We start from the raw sequence: 18,205 nt of genomic DNA on the forward strand, positions 1-18,205 counted from the left end.
ACATACACCGTGTGCAAAATTATTAGGCAAGTTATATTTTAGAGAATTTTTTTACTATTGATCAACAACTATGTTCTCAATCAACCCAAAAGACTCAAAAATATCAAAGCTTAATATTTTTGGAAGTTGGAGTGGGGTTTTCTTTAGATTTGGCTATCTTAGGAGGATATCTGTTTGTGCAGATAACTATTACTGTGCAGAATTATTAGGCAACTTAATAAAAAAACAAATATATTCCCATCTCACTTGTTTATTTTCACCAGGTGAACCAATATAACTGCACAAAATTTAGAAATAAACATTTCTGACATGTAAATGAAAAACCCCAAAAAATTAGTGACCAATATAGCCACCTTTCTTTATGATGACACTCAACAGCCTACCATCCATAGATTCTGTCAGTTGCTTGATCTGTTTACTATCAACATTGCGTGCAGCAGCCACCACAGCCTCCCAGACACTGTTCCGAGAGGTGTACTGTTTTCCCTTCCTGTAGATCTCACATTTTATTAGGGACCACAGGTTCTCTATGGGGTTCAGATCAGGTGAACAAGGGGGCCATGTCATTGTTTTTTCATCTTTTAGACCTTTACTGGCCAGCCACACTGTGGAGTAGTTGGAGCATGTGATGCAGCATTGTCCTGCATGAAAATCATGTTTTTCATGAACGATACCGACTTCTTCCTGTACCACTGCTTGAAGAAGTTGTCTTCCAGAAACTGGCAGTAGGTCTGGGAGTTGAGCTTCACTCCATCCTCAACCCGAAACGGTCCCACAAGTTCATCTTTGATGATACCAGCCCATACCAGTACCCCACTTCCACCTTGCTGGCATCTGAGTCGGAGTGGAGCTCTCTGCCCTTTTTCTGATCCAGCCTCTAGCCCATCCATCTGGCCCATCAAGAGTCACTCTCATTTCATCAGTCCATAAAACCTTTGAAAAATCAGTCTTAAAATATTTCTTGGCCCAGTCTTGACGTTTTATCTTATGTGTCTAGTTCAAATGTGGGTGTTTTTCAGCCTTCAACGTAACGTTGCAGCTCTGAAATATGGCCAAACTGGTGGCAAATGGCATCTTGGCAGCTTCATGCTTGATTTTCCTCAATTCATGGGCAGTTATTTTGTGCCTTTTTTGCCCAACACGCTTCTTGCGACCCTGTTGACTATTTGCCATGAAACACTTGATTGTTCGGCGATCATGCTTCAAAAGTTTGGCAATTTCAAGACTGCTGCATCCCTCTGCAAGACATCTCACAATTTTGGACTTTTCAGAGCTCATCAAATCTCTCTTCTGACCCATTTTGCCAAAGAAAAGGAAGTTTCCTAATAATTAAGCACATCTTATATGGGGTGTTGGTGTCATTAAACAACACCCCTCCTCATTACAGAGATGCACATCACCTGATTTATTTAATTGGTAATTGGCTCTCAAGCCTATACAGCTTGGATTAGGACAACATGTATAAAAATTATCATGCGATCAAAATACTAATTTGCCTAATAATTCTGCACACAGTGTAGCTGTTGAACAAACATCTATTTCTCCAGACTCAACTGGATAGTGGCCATGGCTGGATGCTACATATCTGTCCTTATTCGAATGACAGGCTGCAATAACCGGCAGATATCTCAATAATAAAAAGAAACAGACATAGTTACCATGTAGTGGGGATTCATTTCTCATTCCTTCCTCTTCATATGCAGCTGAATTCTTGGTGTTGGTTGGGTCTATGGTGTTTGCTCTATCAGGCAGAATGAGTATGTGTGATGTTCAGCAGCTCAGCACGAATATACAGCTCCCTGTTGTGGCCTGCAGGACAGTACCACTGCTGGGAGTTGCCAGTTATAGTTGTTTTTTCTTCTTGTTCTTTGGTGCTACTCCTGATGCTATCATACTGAATCTGACCTGGCTTGTGACTTGACCATGTTTGTTTTCTTATCTCTGGTAGTCTGTCTGCTCTTTATTTGACAATCTGGTAACTGACTGACTTAGGGGTGCTTCACACACAGCGAGATCGCTACTGAGATCGCTGCTGAGTCACGTTTTTTGTGACCTCATTAGCGATCTCGCTGTGTGTGACACTGAGCAGCGATCTGGCCCCTGCTGCGAGATCGCTGCTCGTTACACACAGCCCTGGTTCGTTTTCTTCAAAGGCGCTCTCCCGCTGTGACACACAGATCGCTGTGTGTGACAGCGAGAGAGCGACAAATGAAGCGAGCAGGAGCCGGCAGCACAGGCAGCGTGAGAGCTGCGGAGGCTGGTAACTAAGGTAAACATCGGGTAACGTTACCCGATGTTTACCTTAGTTACCAGCCTCTGCAGCTCTCACGCTGCCTGTGCTGCCGGCTCCTGCTCCCTGCACACGCTAAGCGGTGTGCGCTGGTAACTAATGTAAACATCGGGTAACCATACCCGATGTTTACCTTAGTTACCAGTGTCCGCAGCTTCCAGGCGCCGGCTCCGTGCAAGCGCAGCATCGCTTGCACGTCGCTGCTGGCTGGGGGCTGGTCACTGGTCGCTGGTGAGATCTGCCTGTTTGACAGCTCACCAGCGACCATGTAGCGATGCAGCAGCGATCCTGACCAGGTCAGATCGCTGGTCGGATCGCTGCTGCATCGCTAAAGTGTGAAGGTACCCTTATTCACTGACTACTTTTTTTGTCTCTTGATTTTGTCCCTGGTTCTGTCCCTGGTTCTGTCCCTCCTGTTATTGAGCCAGCTAGTAAGGCTACCCTTACCTCAGGCTCATCCCCCCAGCCAGCAGATCTTCTGTGGACACAACCCTACTTGGTCCTGTTGATTCCAGTAGAGGGAAAGGTTAAACGGTGAAGGTTCTTCTGGAGCAACTAGATTGAGTGGCTAGGGCCAAGTCTGTACAAGGAAGTCACTTTAGCCTGAATGCTTCTGACAGACTTTACAGTATGGAGCACAATTATCCACCTCCAAAGTGGGTGGAATTATGCAATATGATGAGCTATTGGACTGCAACGAGCCCATATATTGTTCTTGCAATCTGAGTTTACTACTGGTATGCCTATATACAATCTTAGTGTATTGGTTGGCAAAACAAAACTTTTATGATGATTCTGTCATTTCTTAATTTAATCTGCATTATCTTGCTGAAATAAGTTAATGCCCAAAATTATAATGTAGTCATTTTAAGATACTTTATGTTAAGGATATATAATGCTCTATAAATAGGTTGGGTGGTACAAGCACGTTATAAAGTGTGTGAAAAGCAAAGTGTTCCAAAGTGATTCTGTTGTACAGGATATCCTCACATGTCATTCCACCTCCATTACTTTTTTTCTTCCTTAAGGCATTGTGAGACTTTATATTAGTTTATATTTATCTACATGGCCAAACATCTGCATTTTTTTTCCAGTGCTATTATTATTATTATTATTATTATTATTATTATTATTAAAAGCATTAAGCAATATTCTACTGCTGAACTTTGGCTAGGGACCATCCAATATATGGTCATACACAAAAGGTTAGCTACCTCATAGTGGCTCAGTGAACCAGAGCTTACACCTGCTCACATCAATAAATTCAGTTGTTTTACATAGAATTAATGTACATGCAAGAAACAGGGTGAAGGAAGGTGACGGGAAAACAAGCTAACCTTATGTCTTAGGCAGTGTTCACATCATGTTTGAACCCACGTTCAGTGGCTCCTTTGGACTTATGTCTGAACCCCCCGCAAGACGGGATTTGAGTATATGCGCTAATGGGGCTATCTATATATATAATTGCCTTATTCTGTCTGTCTGTCTGTCATGCTCCAAAATTGTGTCCTTACAGTGACACAAAGCTGATTGGCCGCTGGGCTAGCCATGGCCCCACCCCCCCACACAGATTGGCCTCTCGCCCCGACTCTCTGCAGGCCCTGCCCCCCTCACGCAATGCACGCTCGCTCTGGCCCAACTGACACGGAGCTCCCAGGTGAGTACACACACACACATCAGATCACACTCACTCTCACACACACCTCACACATCACATCCACACACTCACAACATCCTGGGATATCGCTTGCTTCTACACCGGCTCCGTCACGATCCCAGCAATGCCAGACATAACCTTGCGATGCTGGGATCTTGACGGAGCCCGTGAACGCTGGTAACCATTATACACATCGGGTAACTAAGGTCCCTTGGTTACCCGATGTGTATCATAGTTACCAGTGTACACCGGCTCACACTCACTCTCACACACACCTCACACACACATCACATCGCATCCACACACTCACAGCATCCGGCGATATCGCTTGCTTCTCGGCCTCGATACTGTGCTGTTGTGACCTTCCAGGACCTGCCGGAGGATCACATGGCCAGAAGCATGTGGTATCTCCGGATGTTGTGAGTGTGAGCGTGGATGTGCGATATCATCAGTGTGTGTGTGTGTGAGTGTATGCGATCGGGTGTGTGTTAGTGTATGCGATTGGGTGTGTGTGAGTGTATGCGATCGGGTGTGTGTGAGTGTATGCGATCGGATCTGTGAGTGTATGCGATCGGATCTGTGAGTGTCAGCAGAGGAGCACGGCGTGCTGGAGGCGGCTGGGAGGAGAGAGGCTGATCTTGGGGAAGGCTGGGAGGGGGAGGCTGATGCTGGGGGAGACTGGGAGGGGAAGGCTGATGCTGAGGGAGGCTGGGAGGGGGAGGCTGGGAGGAGGGAGGCTGGGAGGAGAGAGGCTGATCCTGAGGAAGGCTGGGAGGGGGAGGCTGATGCTGGGGGAGGCTGGAAGGAGAGAGGCTGATGCTGGGGGAGGCTGGGAGGAGAGAGGCTGATGCTGGGGAAGGCTGATGCTGTGGGAGGCTGGGAGGGGAAGGCTGATGCTGTGGGAGGCTGGGAGGGGGAGGCTGGGAGGAGGGAGGCTGGGAGGAGAGAGGCTGGGAGGAGAGAGGCTGATCCTGGGGAAGGCTGGGAGGGGGAGGCTGATGCTGGGGGAGGCTGGAAGGAGAGAGGCTGATGCTGGGGGAGACTGGGAGGAGAGAGGCTGCTGCTGGGGGAGGCTGATGCTGGGGGAGGGTGGGAGGGGGAGGCTGATGCTGGGGGAGGGTGGGAGGAGAGAGGCTGATGCTGGGGGAGGCTGATGCTGGGGGAGGCTGGAAGGAGAGAGGCTGATGCTGGGGGAGGCTGATGCTGGGGGAGGCTGGGAGGAGGGAGGCTGGGAGGAGAGAGGCTGATGCTGGGGGAGGCTGATGCTGGGGGAGGCTGGGAGGAGAGAGGCTGATACTGGGGGAGGCTGATGCTGGGGGAGGCTGGGAGGAGAGAGGCTGATGCTGGGAGGAGAGAGGCTGATGCTGGGGGAGGCTTAGGCTGGGACGAGAGAGGCTGATGCTAGGGACAGAAAAGGCTGATGCTGGGAGGAGAGAGGCTGATGCTGGGGACAGAAAAGGCTGATGCTGGGAGGAGAGAGGCTGATGCTGCGGGTAGAGAGGCTGATGCTGGGAGGAGAGAGGCTGATGCTGCGGGCAGAGATGCTGATGCTGCGGGTAGAGAGGCTGATGCTGGTGCAGCATGGGGGATGGAGCACGATGGGGAGTGCGCAGCATGGCGGATGGAGCACGTTTGGGAGTGCGCAGCATGGCGGATGGAGCACGTTTGGGAGTGCGCAGCATGGCGGATGGAGCACATTTGGGAGTGCGCAGCATGGAGGATGGAGCACGTTTTGGAGTGCGCAGCATGGCGGATGGAGCACGTTTGGGAGTGCGCAGCATGGCGGATGGAGCACGTTTGGGAGTGCGCAGCATGGCGGATGGAGCACATTTGGGAGTGCGCAGCATGGCGGATGGAGCACGTTTGGGAGTGCGCAGCATGGCGGATGGAGCACGTTTGGGAGTGCGCAGCATGGCGGATGGAGCATGTTTGGGAGTGCGCAGCATGGCGGATGGAGCACGTTTGGGAGTGCGCAGCATGGTGGATGGAGCACGTTTGGGAGTGCGCAGCATGGCGGATGGAGCACATTTGGGAGTGCGCAGCATGGCGGATGGAGCACGTTTTGGAGTGCGCAGCATGGCGGATGGAGCACGTTTGGGAGTGCGCAGCATGGCGGATGGAGCAAGTTTGGGAGTGCGCAGCATGGCGGATGGAGCACGTTTGGGAGTGCGCAGCATGGGGGATGCAATACGATGGGGAGTGCGGAGTATGGCGGATGGAGCACGTTTGGGAGTGCGCAGCATGGCGGATGGACCACGTTTGGGAGTGCGCAGCATGGTGGATGGAGCACGTTTGGGAGTGCGCAGCATGGCGGATGGAGCACGTTTGGGAGTGCGCAGCATGGGAGATGGAGCATGATGGGGGGTGCGCAGCATAGGGGATGGAGCACGATGGGGAGTGCGCTGCATGGGGGATGGAGCACGATGGGGAGTGCGCTGCATGGGGGATGGAGCACGATGGGAAGTGCACACCTCCCCCCAACACACACACACACACACGCGCGCGCGCGCACTGCACAACACACCACACACACACACTGGGAACCACAAACAACTGCCCTACACAGACACTCACACACACAGACAACGCTGCACACACACAACACCCAACACACAAACACCGCGGCATACATAAATATACGCACATACCGCACAACACACACATTGCACAAAACATACCTCCCCCCAAAACACACCACACACACACAAACCGCGGAACACACACAAAATGCTACAGCCACACAGCGCTCCACAAACAACGCAACACACGCAACACACATACAACACCGCTCTCACCCCCCGCCACACCCAGACAACACCCAGAACATGTACAGCGCCCTACACAAACACTTGGTAACTACACACAACAACATCTATATATATAACAAAAATCATACATGAACTACACAATACGTAAATTCTAGAATACCCGATGCGTAGAATCGGGCCACCTTCTAGTTTACTATAATGATGCAGATGCAACCACAGTGTGCATGGTCAGACATTATTTTCGGCAATATACATTGATTTGAAGTGGGCAACAATACGTAATAGACCACGTCTTGCTTCTAGCCTCAACTAGGTGTATATGTCCAAAAATATCATCCCAACAAGACAAGGTGTACTCAATCAGGATGGATCCAAAGTCTTGAAGTTCACTTCAATATATGTCAACAGACCTTGAAATAGATGGGGCTAGAACAGGCCCAGACCTTACTGTTTTGCACCTGTCAATGGAAAGCTCTATAGAAAACTTGCACAGACCAAAAAAGGGAAGCCAAAGCCCTGTATGTACAAAGTACAAAAAACTAAAGCAAAAAAAATAGTAACAGTACATATAATCAAAATATATGATGAGTTGGAGTAATAAATTAAATATTAATTCACAGCAAAACATTAATAACATATCTATGGCCATACCTGCCCCCCAATGATGTAAATAAACACAATTAAAGTAAATGAGATTAGGTATTACTAAATAATCCTGGCCCTAATTAGCCCTGGAGGTTAACACCCTATATTTACGCAAGTGGCGCCCTCCGCTCAGCGTTGACTGGTGCTATGAAGCCCTAATAAACCCATAAGAAATCAACCTCAAACTTCTTGAAATAAGCAGACTAGAACTCAGTAAGTTGTAAACCAAGGATGAAAACAAATTTTGATATGAGTAGAAGTTCTCAGGTGGTAATAAGAATACCTACTTAGGGTGAATAAATAGTGCCTGTTTGTAAACCATTAGAGCTCCTTTAACCTGTGATGTGTTTCAGACTAGAGCACATTGTTCTATATCGAAATACAGCATGCAGTCATGTGATCATTATATCACATCCAGTTGCACTCTTCCACCTGGGACGCGGACACATGATTGCCCAGCAACATCCAGCAGTACACATCTCCTAAAAACTTTTAATATATAAGACTCATATCTGTGCTCCTTCAGGGCTTATTAGGGCTTCATAGGACTACTCGAAGTTGAGGGGTAGCGCCATTTGTACAAATATAGGGTGCCAGCCTCCGTGGCTACATAAAGTCATCTTAGGGCTAAATAGAGTCAGGATTTGTCCCAATGTAACTGCAAGATAGCAAGGGACAGGGGTTCCTATACTGTACCTAACACTAGGAGTCCCTAGGCTATCCCTAACCTTTGTGTTACCCCTAATGGTAAAGATGACTGAGTCTCATGACTGGCTATGCTCATGACCAGAACTAATCTGATATTCCCTCCCACCAGGGAAGGAAGGAACAGGAGTATCATGGAAACACAGATAAAGACAGGGCAAATCCAAAACTCTGACACACTGCAAACTAATGGGAATAAGCAATGAGAGACTCAGGAGAAAAGCAAGTGCAGTAAGGTAGCAACAAAAAACAATAAGGGTTAATGCCACAACCACACACAACAACAAATACTACAACCACCAGTTACTTTGGATCACAACACCTCATCAGGCCAGCTTAGATATACTAAATGTTATGTCCCCATCGGAGTCTGCTCCAGCGATATCTACTTCGATCAACAGGTAACGCCATCTTCCTGCCATGTATAGTGCTGGTGATGGGAGAGGAGTTGATGCCAGCGGCGCTGGTGGGCACAGGCTCCGCTCATCCACTCGGCTGGGTTTCCTTGGGATCTGCAGTACCACTGGCTGACTGTAGGTGGCGTGTGTCTTCCAGCTGAAGTTATCATCAATCAGCTACAACCAATGGGAAGACACCACACCCTTCTTATTTCGCCTCCTGTCGGCTGACCACTGCCACAGATAGTTCTGAATTCCTGGTTCCTTTTCCGCCCTGTTCTGTTTAATGATTCTGGTGTTCTGACTTCTGCTTGTTTCCTGACTACCATCCTGCCTGCTATTTATGTACCTCGCTGCCCGATCCGGATTTGACCTCTGCTTTGTTTTCTGTCTGCAACCCTGTCTGCCAATTCTGTCCCTGTTTTGTATTTCCCAGTTTGACCCTGCCTGACTACTACTCTCATCGGACTGCAGCCTTCCACGGAAGTGATCACCTTGGGCCCTGTGTAATTCCAAATCCCTGTATAGGGGTTAAAGGGTTTCAGGCTTCTGGGGGTCCTGCTTGGTGAGTGGCTTCCCTCTAGCCTGTCCATTACAGCCCGTCTGAGTCTGTGGATCCAGGCAGGCGTTACACTAAAGCTGGCATAAAAGGAAGGATCTAGCCAACATATATAGGAGGGGAACAGATGTAGTTGGCTCCCCTCCTATATATGCTGGCTACGTCATGTGTTCTTATTTCATTTGCTCTGCTTTAGTTGTTTTGTAGTTTGTACATACAGGGACATGACTCCCCCTTTTAGGGTTGTGCATCTTGTCTAATAGCCTTCTGTTGAAAGTTGCAAAACAGTAAGGCCACTTTCACATTGTGTTATTTCCTATGTTCACTGGTCCCATTTTGGCATCTGTCTGAACCCCCCCCTTGCAAAACGTGTTTTGGACACATGCGCCAATGGGACTATTGTCTACTATAATGGAACAGATGGAGTCAGCATGTGCTCTGTCATGCACCATTTTCGGGCACATCTGTTTTCTGCAAGCGGACACCCAGACGTAGCAGGCTATATTCGGGTGCCCGCCTCCAGAAAACGTATATGCCTGAAAATGGTGCAAGACGGAGCACACGCTAACTCCGTCTGCTGCATTATAGTCAATGGCCCCGTCGCCGTATGCATCCGAAACCCATTTTGCCTGGGGAAGGGGAGGTTCAGATGGATGCCCCGACGGGACCAGTGAACGTGAGTAAAAACGCAATGTTAAAGCTGCCTAAGATGTGGGTCATGCCCTGCCCCTGTCTATTTTCTGTTGACACTTAGCAAGGTGAACAACAAGTGTCAGGGTCCAATCTAATTGGGTGTCTCTGAGGGATGGCTTTTGCACTCTTTTGATCAAAATATTGTCAACTAAGTACCCAATGTTATTTATGTATACTATTACTATTTATTTACTTTCTGCAGGGTATTTGCTCATTTTGATTTTATCCTAGGTTTTGACTGTTAAATGACCACAGTGTGAATGTACACCTAGACATTACACTTATACCAACATGTGTTCTGGCTCATTTCTTTGGTTTTCCTACTTGAAGAGAGCAAAACTTATTGACTGATACCGTACCTTAGTTATAGTGCAGTGGGCTTACATGTTTTCATGCAGTGATTTAGATAGCAATTTAGACAAACTCTTTAGTTTTCCTAATTGTATTGTGTGCACTATGAAGGCCTCACTATGAATGAGATGTAGGTTTCTTATCCGTGCTGCATAGTGAGAAAAGTGTCAATCAGCAGTAGAATGGTGTGTGGGGAGGGGGAGCCTGTTGCTTATGACTACAAGGAGTTGGTTTGGCTTACATTGCATTTACAGTGGTGCTTGAAAGTTTGTGGACCCTTCAGAATTTTCCATATTTCAGCATAAATTTCAATTAAAATTACATAAGATTTTCACACAAGTTCTAAAAGTATATAAAGGGAACAGAATCAAACAAATAAGTACAAAAAAATATATACTTTTCAATTTTTTATTGAGAAAGTGATCCAATATCATGAGAGAGAAAATGTTTTCAGGGTTTTTAATTACTTTCTGCAAAGTCAAAAGTTTACATACATTTCATTAGTATTTGGTACCATTGGCCTTAAACTGTATGACATGGGTGAAATGTGTTGGATATCCTTCCACAAGCTTCTCACAATAGTTGGTATGAATTTGGACTCCTATGCCTCCTGACAGAACTGGTGTAGCTGAGCCATGTTTGTAAGTTGCCTTGCACGCACCGGCCTTTTTAGCATTGCCCATAAATTTTCAATAGGATTGAGATCAGGGCTTTGTGATGGCCACTCCAAAACATTTAATTTGTTATCCTTAAGCCACTTTTTAACCAGTTTGGCAGTATGCTTCGGGTCATTATTGTATAGGGATACCTCATCCTAGGGTCCTCGGGTCGATACCTGTCCTGCTTTTTATGGGTTCTTGTTCCATGTTTCCCCTTGTGTGTTCCCTTCCTTCTTCCCTCACACCACCTTCTGCTTCTTCTCCCCCCCATTTCCTGTCACTCTTCTTCTGCCTTTTCTCTGTCACCCTTTCTTTCTACTCTTCTGCTTCTTCTTGCATCTCTTTGTTATATTCAAAATTCGGTTACCATGTCAAGAATATGGTTATGTTATTTCCGTATTGCATTGTGTCAAATTTGGACTGTCTCCATGTTTGATGATAAATAAAGAATTGAAAAAAAAGAAAAACATGAATATGTGTCTTTTTAGAAAGTATGTGAAAACTTCTGATTTCAACTATATGTGAACCTTTAGGATTAGCAGAAAATTTGAAGGCAAAATTAAAGTGTGTTCACACTCAATACAATGACGAAGGTCCTGCACATTATAATTTTTCTGCACTAACAAGGTTACCAAAAAGAGGGCGTCCAGTACCCTGTTTCCTGGATTTCTTTGTTTTATTTAAACAATAAGGATCTTCACAACTCATATTTGTGGAAGTCTATCAAGGCATAAACAAAATAAATTTCTGAAGACTTCAAAATAGAGTTGTTGATGCTCACTAGTTGGAAAAGGTAATAAAACTATCTCTAATGAGTTTGAGTTTATAATCCAGTTTGACAGATTGTGTTCAAAAGGAGAAAATTTAAAACCATTATTATCCTCCCCAGTGAGTTCACTAACAAAGATTACTCTGAGAGCAAGTTGTATAATAGTCCACAAAGTCACGAAGGAACCCAAGGTAACCACCAAGAAACTAAAGGTCATTCTCACATTAGCTAATATTTGTGTTTGTGAGTCCACCATACGAAGGAATTTAAAACATAAAATGCTGCCCATTTTATTCAATAGTCATATGTTTGCAGGGCAATTGTCCCCACCTTGCTTCCTTTACCAGACCCCCAGCTGTTACTATGACCATTTTACAGCACAAAAGTTCGGATCCCCATTCACTTATATTGGGTTTGGGGTCTGGGGCTCTAACGGAACTTTTAACTAAAGTTCGGTCGAACCCGGAGAACCCGAACTTCCAAGAGTCTGCTCATACCTACTCCTGGGTTGATTTGGGGGATCTTCATGTGGATCTCCTGGTGACGGATGATCAGAGACATCAGACGGTTGAGGCTTCTGAGGATCTAGTGGTCCTTTATAGATGGCAGGGTACAGTCATGGCTTGGTTTGGGGATTCAATCCAGTGACCTGTTGTTGCATGGTCAGATCTTCTGTCTGGTGGGCTATTACCTTTTCTACCCTGTGCAAATGTTGATTGTTTGCTCCCCTCCAGGTGTTTCTCATTTTCCCGTTTTGGGTCTGCCCTGTGACATTCTGGATTAGGTTTTATATGTTCACTTTTCACTGCACTTCCTTGCTGACTATACCTCTATCTGGACTTGTGTTTAGGCATTCCAGCCCTTCAGCTTAGGGGTTTTAGTTTATTGGGTAAATATTGGGTAAATGCTTATTTGTAGCTCTTTTCAGCTTTCCCTCTCTACCTTTTATGAACTATGTTTTAATTTTCTCACTCTGAGTTTTTGTAGCTTCCTGCTCAATTTCTTCTCCCCTTGTTGGTAGTGCGTTGCGGCTAAATATGAGCGAACCTTTGGAGGTTTGGTTTGTGGCAGCAAATGAACCGAACCTCCATGTGTCTGAACCTTGACCGAGGAGGTTCAGAAACACTGATTAGCAGTTTTAGTTTACCCACATACAGCCAGCCATAAGCACATCTCTACTGGGAAAGGGCGGGCGAGCATTTTCTAATTTTTTTTGGTTACACACTACATGTTATAACACTGCTATTACCACCAGTGGGAGCCGTTCAAACACTTCAAGTGGATCGCACAGGGTTAAGCACCAAGTGTACCTGAGGACAGCGTTGCTCAGGCCAGTTCAGTTCGTATGTAAAGCATTCAAACTCCAAATTCGAACTCTGTTTTTTTAAGTTGGTGTTTGGTTCGAAAACCAAACCTCAGTTTCGCTCTTCTCTAGTCGCGGCATCCCCTCTGGTCCTTCAGGAGATACAAAAAACCCCTTCTAAGGCCTTTTAGGGTGTCAGGTCCGAGGTGGTGCTTTGAGTTGTGCAGCTAGAATCTTTCTAGTCTGTAAAAGTCCTAGTTTTGTGCAGGTATGTCTTCTCCCTGTAGTAGGTCTTCCCCTTTTCAGTTAGGCTGCTTTCACACTTCTGTCTTTTTCCTTCAGTTGCAATACGTCGCCTTGAGAAAATATGGTATCCTGCAAAATACTTTGCAGGATTCCGTTTTTTCCACATAGAATTGTATTAACGATGGATTGCGACTGATGGGCTTGCGTTGCATCCGTCCCGCAACGGATCAGTCGTGGGACTGACCATCGGGTGGAAGCAACGCAAAATGTAACGTTTTTTCTATGCGGCGAAAAAATGGACAGCGACGGATCCGGAATGGAAAGCCTATGGGCGCAGGGATCCATCGTCATTTCTGAAATGACGGAATCAGGCGACAGATGAGTTTTGTTTACGCCCAGATCAACTGGAAATTAAATTCTGGTCACAAATCTCTCTCTCTCTCTCTCTATGGGTTCATACCATTTTTCTATGGTGCATAACCTTTCCCTGGAGGAAGAAAAAAAATAAAATTGTACAACAGATCAGTTTTTTTCACAGGATCCGTTGCGTAATTTTTATCACTATCTGCGATGGATCAGTTGCATCAGTCATAAAACGGATTGTGACTGAGGGTAAAAGACGGAAATGTGAAAGTAGCCTTACCTGTGTGTGAGCGTGTTTATGTTCATAACACAACTTCAATGTAATGTCTTACAAGTACCCTCATGTGCAACATCAAGAGATATTTTCCCCAAAAAGCAATATTGCTAGGGAGGAATTCTTCCAAACTTATAACATCTGATGCAACATGTTGCAATTTTGTTTCTGTCGATTTTGGAATTTTGGACAAAACAAAAACCTCCCAATTTCTTTACGTGAAATTGAATGTACAGTAGAAGGCTCCTTCGTTAGGCTGAGTTCACATGTCCTGTAATCATCATATGAATCCTGTAGAGATCAGTTGGGAAAAAAGTTCTGCTAACACAACTTTTTGTCTGATTTTAAATAACTGATGTCTGCTGCATCTGTTTTTTTTTAACATGGGAGTCTATGGAGAAGGGATCTGTTAATGAATTCCTCTTTAGTTATCCGTTATTCTTGCATTTGTAACGGATCCATTTTTTTCTTAACCAATCAGTTCTCCATAGACTTTGATGTTAAAAAAACAAATCCGATAGAAATCTTTTTGACAGGGAATGTTACAACAGATGTTACAGGACATGTAAACTCAGCCTTACCATGGTAGTAGAAAACAGCTGTAATATAAGTGTGCAAAGACATTTCAGTTCTGACTGATTAAAAATGGCATTTTGAATGATAGTCCTGCTGAACTGTGTGCTAGAGTAAAATGCAGAAAATTCACTAAGGGACTAGAAAGCATTTCATTTGTAACTTACACCACTCTTGTAGTGCAAAATATGATGCATTATTATCGAGCGTTCTTGGTCATGCTCATTCAATCCAAGATCTGCCAAAAAGTCTAGACTAGAAGTTGCATGAAACTTTATCAATATTTTGCGTAGTTCTAAGCCAGATTTCTAGCAATTACTGCTTGATGAGTTGAGGCCTCCCAAAAGAGGTGCAGTAGTAATGTATTTATTACAAGCAATAATATAACCTCTGAAGCCTCATGTCTTATACAGTATCATCATTGTACTCTTCACTGACTTCTAATGTTGTTATAATTTACACAATTTGGGTAATATATAGCAATTAACTCAAAAGGACCTATCATTCCATAAAACATCACAAAAAAAGAAAGCAGCTGTATTTACCAGCACCAAGAGAATACATCAATGTACAGTAGAATGCAGCAGGCCCCATGATAAAAACTGAGTCCGCACAGGTGAAAAAAACTGATAAAAGAAGTATCCACACACCTACAATTTATGGCCAAGTTGGTTTCCTTGAATTACAAATGAATACAGAAAAGTGTTGTATTGGACTTCAGTCCCACACACATAATGCAGAGTGTCTGGCTTAGAACCTATTGGTGACGCCTATACTATTAAATCAGGCATACTGCCCTTTAGTGTTGGTGTTGCGGTGCCCGAGGGACCACCGTTGTGCAGAGTTCAATTACAGTATGCATGACGAGGTGGCAGAAACAAGCGTGCAGCCTTCTTTACAGGCAAGAAATAAGCATTTATGCAAGTGAATGGGGGTAAGTATTGTGGTAACAGTCAAATTTACCACACTGGAGAGTCAAGCTGGAGTGCCCCAACTATACTTCAACAAGCTATTACAAATATCAATTCATCAGTGCAAACAGGCAAGCACAAAATGTTCAAAACGGCAACCTAGCTGGCCTCCACTACTTGGGCCACGCAGTAACCGCGCTCTGGCTACTGAGGCCTATGCTATGCCCTATTAAGTGTGCATACCAGTAAAGATTCACAGTACAGTCAGGGGGGAACAAGTCCACTCCCGGAAGCTCAATGCTGTGATGCCCGTCAGTACGCACTTCTCCTTGTAGAGCACTCTATTTCTATCATGGGCCTGAGGTCTCCCAACTCCTTCGGGTTACATCTTCTTCTTCTGTTCGTATTTGCTCATTCAGGTACTTGCTCAACGGTCACCAGGGCTCTCTTGCGATTTAGCTCATTGTCTCTCTTGCAGCCGGCACAGTACTTTTTCCTAAACCACCATTCTCGGACAGACTACAGACAGTGTCTCCTCTCTCACACGCTTAGTCGACCCGATTTCTCCTGTTCCTGCCTAATCTCTGCTCTGGCTCTTTCTCTCCTTCTTGGGCCGGGTTAGTCTGTGCTGCCTCCGTGCCAGCAACCGGTGCTGCTCGGATCCGGATCTACGGTGTGGCTCGAGGGGTTCTCCGGACTTGGGGGTCACGCGGACACTCCGAATAAAAGGGGACATATTTATACGGGATTGGTTGTAAAATCTCTGTGACGCCACCCATGGTGATTGCAGGGGCCGGCGCACCTGGCCAGGCCGGGGATGTTACTCACGGTCGAATAAAGCACATAAGTCATGTGGTAAACCAAGGGGATGGTGGCTGTCTGCCGCAGACGGGTGTATCTGATCCCACACCCGGTTGGTAGTCAAAGTCTCTCTCCTCTGCACTCGGTGTGTTGTAGGTAGGAATTCCCGGTGTGAAACGCGGGAGTCCGCTCCCGGCCCTTTGGTTGGGAGCCTTGCCCGTCTGATGCTGACCCTTGGGATCTACGGGCCCTGGCGGTTGCCCTATCCCTCTCTGTGGGAGGTTGTCTCCTTTACGGGACTTAGGTTGGGACAGGAGCTAAAATCCTGCCCTCAATTGGTTAATTAGCTAGGCCGTTGTCGCGGGCGGGGAGGAGGGTGCCGGCACCGCGCTCACCCCTCTGCTCGGGTCCGGCTGCTGCTGCTGCTCAGTGGTAGCTCGAGCGGTGGGCCAGATCCCGGGGGTTCTCGAGCGGCACTCCTCGCCCATGAGTGAAAAGGGGATTTTGTTGGGGAAGATTGTCCGTGACGCCACCCACGGTTGTGGTGATTTGTAGCACCACCGCTGCTCAATATGGGGATCCCGGGAGTGGTGACGTGGAGCAGCCAGGTGTTGTGTTGCCCCTCCGTGGGTAGGGGTTGGTGATCCCGGGGCCCGGTGATGGTGTGGAAGGTGCAGGGCCTGGTGGGCGCAGGGACGCGGGGGCAGCGCTGTGCCTTGCAGCACTGTGGTACTCACTCAGCCTGAGACGTTGACACAGTTTTACGGTAAACCACACGGCTGGAAAGACGGTTCCCACGGACGGCTGCACTTGCTCTCCCAGCAGGTAACGGTGATGTCCCTCTGACCTGCACCTTATGTTTCTAAGTTGGTAGCGATGGGTTCCCACCGGTAACCCGCTCCCCGGCTTGGATATGGGCCGGAGGAGCCCTACTTTGCCCGCAGACGCTGGCCCTGAGGAGCTGGTGCCCTGGCGGTGGCGGTGTTCCTCACTAATGGTTGGACGGTTGTCTTCAATCGGGACTTGGTTGTTGGGGGATCGATGTCCCCTTCACTGACGGATTCGGCAAATTATGGCGACTCCTAGCCTTGCCGGGGTCCGAGAGGCCCCTGCCCTGGTGCTGACTGTCCTTCGTATACTGCTCCAGACCGCCGGCCACTACTCGACCGCGGTCCTTCCAGCAACCTCCGAGCAGTCCCCCTCCAGACGATCACCGCTGTTGCTGACCTTGCTGACCTGTCCTGCACTTAGCTGGACTCACTTCAGGCCTTTCTACATACACTGTTGTTCCTTTTCTTCCTTGCTCCACTGCTACTTCACTTTCACTTAGCTCCTTTACCACTTCCTTCTACTTCACTCCCCTGAACTCATCTCAAGCTCTTCCCTGAGCTGACTGCCTGGTTCTTCCCGCCTCCAGGGCTGTGTACTCCTCGGTGGGCGGAGCCAACTGTCTGGCCCACCCCCTGGTGTGAACATCAGCCCCTGGAGGAAGGCAACAAGGATTTTGGTAGCTTTGATGTTCCTGACTGGGATGTAGGGTGTGGTGGTGTAATGACCTGTGACCCCTGGCTTGCCCAGGGCGTCACATTCCCCCTTAGCAAAATGCAGACCGTCCGCGGGCTGCCCGTCCAACACCGGTTTTATTTTCTGTAAAATGTAAAAAGATAACATATAAAGGATAACATCATCCCACAACGGGAGGCACATTTCTTAAACGTTACTAAACGGTTTTACGGGTACGGTTTCCGCTCTCTCCCACCCAAGCAACCTGGCCCTGATGCTGCCCCTAAAGCCCAGGCAGCACCCCTTGACCCACAGTCCAGCACAAGTCACCCGAGCGGGATCTGTCCTTCCCCTCCAGAGGATAGCCACCGGTTCCTTTGGTGGCTGGGCCCCAGCCTACTCTGCTGAGGGCCCTCCCTCCAACCTGCCTCTCTGGAGGCGGCAACTGCGGAAAATGGTACTGTAAAACAACATATTTACAAGCCACTTAACGTTTGTGGTTGCCCTGCAAGTTCACGGGCTTGTCCATGGATAGTTCCCATGGTAACTTTTTAAACGGTCCCCACGCGGACAACGGTGCCGGCTCCGGCCGGTTCAATCACAAAGATAATCTGGTGAAGTAATCGGTAATAATTTTTCTTATCATTTTCAACTTTTCAACTTTTAAACAAACTCAAAGGTGGTCCCAACGGGGACTGGACAACGGTGCTCCGCTGCCCTACTCGTACTTTTCTGCT

The sequence above is a fragment of the Anomaloglossus baeobatrachus genome, chromosome 3, assembly GCF_048569485.1.
Source record: "Anomaloglossus baeobatrachus isolate aAnoBae1 chromosome 3, aAnoBae1.hap1, whole genome shotgun sequence".
NCBI lineage: Eukaryota > Metazoa > Chordata > Amphibia > Anura > Aromobatidae > Anomaloglossus > Anomaloglossus baeobatrachus.